Source organism: Rhagoletis zephyria, unplaced genomic scaffold, assembly GCF_001687245.7.
Source record: "Rhagoletis zephyria isolate East Lansing unplaced genomic scaffold, Rhagoletis_zephyria_1.1 Rzeph_scaffold_23262, whole genome shotgun sequence".
Lineage (NCBI taxonomy): Eukaryota > Metazoa > Arthropoda > Insecta > Diptera > Tephritidae > Rhagoletis > Rhagoletis zephyria.
This window is the reverse complement of record NW_016180320.1, coordinates 1-6,817: the sequence shown is the minus strand read 5'-3', so window position 1 is coordinate 6,817 and position 6,817 is coordinate 1. Positions and strand designations below refer to the sequence as shown.

The 6,817-nt window shown below is 34.8% G+C and overlaps 1 long non-coding RNA gene across 1 annotated transcript; it reads right to left on the bottom strand.

Annotated features, from left to right (window-relative positions):
• LOC108381647 (uncharacterized) lies at positions 1-3,137 on the bottom strand. The gene is made up of 3 exons (XR_001849640.1): positions 3,034-3,137; positions 2,821-2,914; positions 1-36 (listed from the first exon to the last, which is right to left on the bottom strand). It is a non-coding gene; the product is annotated as an uncharacterized LOC108381647 (long non-coding RNA).
• Positions 3,138-6,817: the final 3,680 nt, after the last annotated feature.

The window sequence follows — 6,817 nt, the reverse complement described above, 5'->3', positions numbered from 1 at the left end:
CCAGACTCCGACACCAAGAAAAGCGCAACTGCAAAGCTGAAAAAAAAAACGAAAAAAAAAAGTTTGATTGCGGAATTGCTTGAGAATGTTAAGTGTCTTTTTGTGCGTTCTAATGAGTTGCAAAGAAATGCATTTGCCCAATTTTAAGCCGCTGAGGCAATTGTGGCGACACGTTTTTTTACTAAAAAAAAAAACAATCGCTACTCTGCCAAATTGGGCAGCTTATGCAAAGCAAACTTAATCAAGTAGAGTAAATTCATTGTAATTTTCATTCAAATATAATCATTAAATGAAGTATTGCATGTGCAGCGCTCATTAGCAGCGACACGTCGCCGACCGTCATTGCAACTCCATACGTACATACATACATATGTACATACTTATGTACATATCTCACATGCCAGCAAAGTCTATAAAGTTTACACAATGCTATGCTGGTGTTGACGCCGGTTTCGGTGTCCATTGTATTCAATCATGCACGCCTCCATTCTCACAGACATTTTCTTATGCTCTGCTTTGTTAACTTATTGGGTGCATTATTGTTGCTATTGCCGCGCATTATAGTTAGTGTATATAGTTCGAAAATCGGAAAACACATCAATTTCCGCTGCAGACGCATCTATATGTATGAATGTATGTATGTTTGCAGGCATTGGTGGCAAGAAAAGGTGAACAACACTTCAGCTACACACATACATATGTACATATATGTATATGTACGTAATTACCTGCCGTCAAGCGCATCGTCATTTTGGCTCATTAAAGCATCAACACAATTCTCATTATTCAAAAATCGTATTTCAATGTGTGGGAAAATGTGAGGCTGGCATTGAAAACTTATTAGCCTTTTAACATATGCATGTGCATTAGGGTGTTCCAAAACNGGGGGGGGGGGGGGGGTAATGAAAGGTTTAAAATGTTACGCTTTCACCAATGGGATTTTGTTGAAATGCAAAAAGAATATTCGTATTTTTGTGTTAAAAGAAAAAAGATTTGTTTCACTTCAGGAGACTTCCAATAACAATACCCAATTTTTTATTTAACCATTTTTTTAGTGTAAACTATTTTATAAAGATACCCCAAAAACCGCAATAGGGGTGACCCATAAAAAGTCGTTAGTATTTTAAAATGGTAAAATAAACAATTGGATATTATTATTGGAAGGCTCTTGAAGAGAAACAGAGTTTTGCGATCTTTTCGATGTTGATTTTCAAGAATTCTAAGTGTTTTCTCCATATGGAAAACTTCATGGGCTTTGAGGCAGTTCTAAATATCTTTTTTTTAACATAAAATACGGTTATTCTTTTATGCATTTAGATAAACCATAGGGGCGAGAGCTTACCATATTAAACTTCTTTTTTTTTACCACCCTACCTATATGTACATATGTAGTTATGTAGATAAGTACCAAATGTATGTACTGTAAATATAAACTCTTTCAAGAGATGAATTTATGTAATCAAGAATCATTTTCCCAAAAAAAAACCGGGTAAGGGCATAAATGAGAAATAAATACGAATTATCAAATCACTGCTAACCGACTACATACATATTGAGATGAGTCTCCAATTATGCCAAAGGTAATTCACATACCACCTTCACAATGAATTGGTCGGATGAAATAAAAAATGTATTTAAGATCAGCAAATTTTCAAAATAGGTGGCAATCCTCCTCAAAAATATATCCGGCAGTAAACTTTCCTAAACTTCTTCAATTTGATACCCATATTGCAATATTCAATTTATCTCATCAATTAAATTAAATTAAAAATTTCAAACAGGTGGCGACCTTTCATAAAAATATTTTCGGCTGTAAGTCTTCTTAAACCTCTTTCTTTTGACAGCCATATTGCAAGATTTGCTTTACCTTATCAATTTACTTAAACTGCAATTTTCTAACAAGTGGCAACTCACCATTTTTTCCTGCTATATTTTAAACTAGGCCTCTAGAAATAGATCGGTGATAACTGCATTCAATTCCATGCATTAGTTTTCGTGTGATGCGCGTACAAACATACAAACAGAGAGACAATAATTCTAAAAATTGTTGATTTGGCTTCTGTTGCTCTTATAAAGATCCGCCATATTAATTTTTCTTTAATATCTATAGTGTAGAGACATCGGCAGGCTACAATTTGTAGAGGTCACTAATTTGTAGAGGTCACTCTCAATGGACAAATTTGCCTACGAATTAAAGCAAGGAATATTCCTAACCTAACCTAACTTATTTGATACCACTTCGTTAAACTCAAACATTTACTTCAGTTTATCGTTTTTTTTCAGAAAATTACGTAGAGCATGTGCATTTTGCTTTAATTTTTTACAAGCATTCTACCTTAGACATAATACCAATTCGGTCTCGACTAACATATATTCATAATTCTAGGTATATATGTATTTAATTTTACGCTAGGCAATGCGATAATCGGGGTGTTTCCAAAAACATCGGCCCCAACGACACCCATCGGAGAGAAATGTCTGCATTTTACACTGGAAGTTAATTTCGGGACCCACAAAAGTCAGTTCAGTTTTGCCTTATTGATTTTTAAAGAAGCAACTTTACAAAATATAGAGTAGTTTGTCATACACCCTACTAAATAATAATATTTTTCTTCATGTATTAAGAAGACTTTTTAGTTGCAGAAAACCTGTGCGGTTATCCTACGCATTTTGTTCTATTTTATGAGGTACTTTTCTTTGGGTAAGCCAACTTTGACGGCCGCCATATTTACCACTGTTTTAAATAGTATACAAGTAGGCGAGTGATATACAAATGTCGCCGTCTAAAGAGTCCATACATATTAACTAAATTAAACTTACCCATAAAATTATATTAAGCCAGCAAAACGTCCTTCGAATGCACGTATATCCTGCATTGCCCATTTTGTTGTTTATTTATAGCTGTTTTTTATTGCTGTAATTAATAAGATATCAATCATGAGAACTAAGTGTGTAGTGCTTGCAATGATTAGGAATCATAATTTAAACTTTAAAGAATAAAGGCAATGCCGTATTATACTAAAGCCAGCTTACCGACATAAGCTACTAAATATTTCATATGAACACAGATATGTACTTTCCTGAAGACGTCTCAGCGCAGTTTGTCACCAACCACTTTCTTCTAAAAGCAAGCAGAGTTTTTCTAAAATTCTGTTTTCATTGACGTAATTATTTATGTTTTTTATGAAGTAATTTTTAAACCCAAAAAAGCTGGTCATAAATCCACAGATACAGAAAAGTGGGTCGGCACTGATAACTCCGACTTAATTTATTAAAGAATCTTTCCGCTGCTGTTTACACAGATTATGGCATAATTCTGCAGTAAAAATTGCACATACATGTATATGTACATATAGGTAGTAACGGTAAATACAGTAGTCGCTCAGTATAACGCACTTTCGGAATAACGAATCAACAAAATTATCTCAGTAATGTTTCTAGATATATTACGAATGCTAGTGAATTTTTACAGTAGCAAAGTTTTTTTTAATCAACGGTAGTTAAATTTTTGTTGTTTATCTGCATAAAAAAGTTTGTTTTAACAACAAATTACCATTGACTTTGGATTAATTGGCTATTCATAAGAAAACGGAAATGTTCGAATATTGTTGTTATTGAAATTAATTTTCTGTCTTTTAAACACAAATTTGTTCTGAAAAAAAATGTGTTTGAAGGCAGATGCATTTGAAAATTTTTTCAGAACAAAATTTCTGTTTAAGAGGCAAATAAATTTTAAAACTTACTTGAGAAAAAAGGCCCTAAATATAAAGATATTTAGATAGATATAAATAATAATAAAATTAAATATATATACATTCTGTTATTTATTAGCGGTAAGATAAAAATTTATAAAATTTATTCGATTTAACGAATTTTTCGATTTTACCAATTAGGCGCGCAATATAAGATTCGTGAACGACCACTATAGATGTATATATGTAAATATATAATATGTTGATATATTTCCGCACACAAATGACAAATGAACTAAAAACAATCAGAATGAGGTCAGTTAAAATGAAATCATAAAACTAAAATAAATCATAATCGCGGATATGTCAAGCAATTCAGTTCACAAGCAAAGCAATGCAAATTTAAGTGCAAAATCATAAGCTCCAGTGCGACACCCTAAGAGAGAGACGAAATCAATTTAAATAATATTTGCATGTGCCCTAAATATCTAAATAATAAAAATAATAACAAATGACTTCCGCTCATCTCCAGCAGGGGTTTGCATTCCAGCTGTAATAGCCAATTAATAGATATGTACTTGTGGGTTTGTTTATATGTGTACATATTTTATTACATAAGACAAGCATACATATGTACATTTGTATGTCACCACAGGCAGTTAGACGTTGCACCGAATACTTTTACATTTACACCAGGTTTCTTAAAAAATTTTTATAAAACAGAAAACTTCTAAGCTAGTCGAACGTTCTTTCACGCTTATAAGTATGTATGCATTTACTAATACAACAAATTATCTTATACGTAGAAATGTACGCTGAAAAACCATTTGTGCTGATAAGATAACACCGATTTGCATACGTGACTGCTTAGAGTTGCAATTTGAGCTAAAAAAAAAAAATTGCTTTAAAATTACAAAAAAAATATGTTAATCTTCGAGCTGCTGTTAACTACACATTCGGTGAGCTGATCTAATCCGTTAAACAACGTGTTGCTTTATTTATTTAGTTCCTCTTTTTCTTATTTATTTTAATTTATCTTAGCGTAATTAGCTTTGGGATTCTGAAGAACATGACAACACCCACTAGATATACCAGCACAAAATATGCTTAGAAAAAATCTTAAATACAGCGGAAAATATATGCACACACACATACTACATACATATGTATAAGTACTTATCATCGACGTACTGCACGGCAACAGGTTGATAAGCATCTTCGCTAAAGCATCTCGCTAAAGCAGAAGTAAATCATATTTCGTACATTTTTCTTGTGTAAACTTGGCCAATATTATCGACCGCAGCTTCCCAGTGGGAAAATTTAATGTATGGTAATGGAAAAAATAATCATTAAAACTACGCTTTTCACATTCGAAAATGCATTTCTTTAATATGAAACCTTTGCACTTTTTGGATACATTAGAATGCTGATTGCATATTAAACAGTAATAGAATCTAAACTTCATACATTATTTATCACGAATTTAATGCATTACTACTTTTACGACTGGGTTTGTACAGCTCAATGAATCTACTGTCATCACAGGAAACTTACAAACATATTCATGTAACCCGATGGCGAATAGTGGATTTGGGGTTTCCTACCACTACTGTGATCTTCTGATCTTTGTTTTCATGGTCTTCCTCAACAGCTTGCTGGCGCTTTGTGACCTTGCCATTTCCATACTTCATCTTTGCCTACAAAATGTATTCTGGCAACTTCACGAAATCGTTCTGATCCTCTCTGATCGATGAGCTGCTAAGACAACGATCGACCATAGAGGCGATTGCCCAGATGAAGACCTTGGCCATTTCTGAGGTCAACAAGCTGGCTGCGTCGCCATTGGCAGCAAACTATACTTATTGAGGACACAGGACGCTCGTTGTCTGCACTACAGATCTTCCGATACATTTAAATTTTGTTAGAAGAACTGGCCTCGGGATCTCCCGTGCAGAGGTGGGTCTTTTTCTAGCACTGCAGCCGGATAAAGCCAAAGTACTCGGTTCGTGACTGGGCTCACTGAAGGCCTCACCCCTCTTCTGGCTAATTCTCGAGATGGGTCTTATCACCGCTTTATCTGGCTCTGAATGTAGAAAGGAATAAAGGTTTTGGGCAGACATTGTCGGTGAGTTGATACAGGATGCGGCATAATGGAATCGCATATTTCTGAAAGTAACTGAACGAGTCCTTGGGCAGGAAGTGTGAACGAAAAGGTTTTCTGTAGTCAACACACCGTGGGCAGGGAACAATGGATTCTGTGACTGCAACACGTGGAAGCCGTTGAGTGGGCCCCTCACTCCCCTGATTTAAGTCTCTTCGCCTAGTTTCTAATTAGATTTTGAAGGATGACACTCATTAGGATCGCGGGAATTACTCCATATATGCTGGTTAGAGGCTACTTTAGTCTGTATGAACTGTATGATCTTTTTAACAACATTCACATAGGTAAGCGCATCAAAATACAACGATTGCACTGGTTTGGACATGTTGTACGCATGGACGACGCTCCGGTGAAAAGATCCTTCGACTCTGCACTAATGGGCGCCCACGAACACATTCAAGGACTAAGTGCGGGAGGATCTGTCTGCACTTGAGATGACTAAGTGGCGCAAATTCGCACAGGAGAGAGGCACTTGGAGTAGCTTTCTTGGTCTCAGCCCAAACCGATAAACGGTTTTAGTTCACCTCTATAGGTAACTTATACTTTTTTGTATGAAGGTGATCATTTGCACACAACTAGGATGGCAACCGAAATCTTGCTGGGGATTCCCAAGGGGATTCAACTAAAATAAAAGAAAATTAATTAATTTTGAAATGGAAACTTTTGCTAACCAACCTGTTGCAATAATGGTAGATATTTTTAGAAAAAAAAGTAGTCTGCTACAAATACAAAGTATCCGCTTTTTAATAACGTCTTCTATCAAACCGGTCTACAATGTCTAAGATACATTATAATGCATTCAAATCCAGAAAGTAAATATTTGACTCTAAATTTTATTTCTTGATGCTATTATAAAGTATGGCACAGTTGCGTAATTACTATCAAAGGCTCTCATTTATATTTAAAAAGAAGTGTTTGTATAATAGTTTTGATTTCAAAAACAGAACCCCCCCCCCCCCCCCCC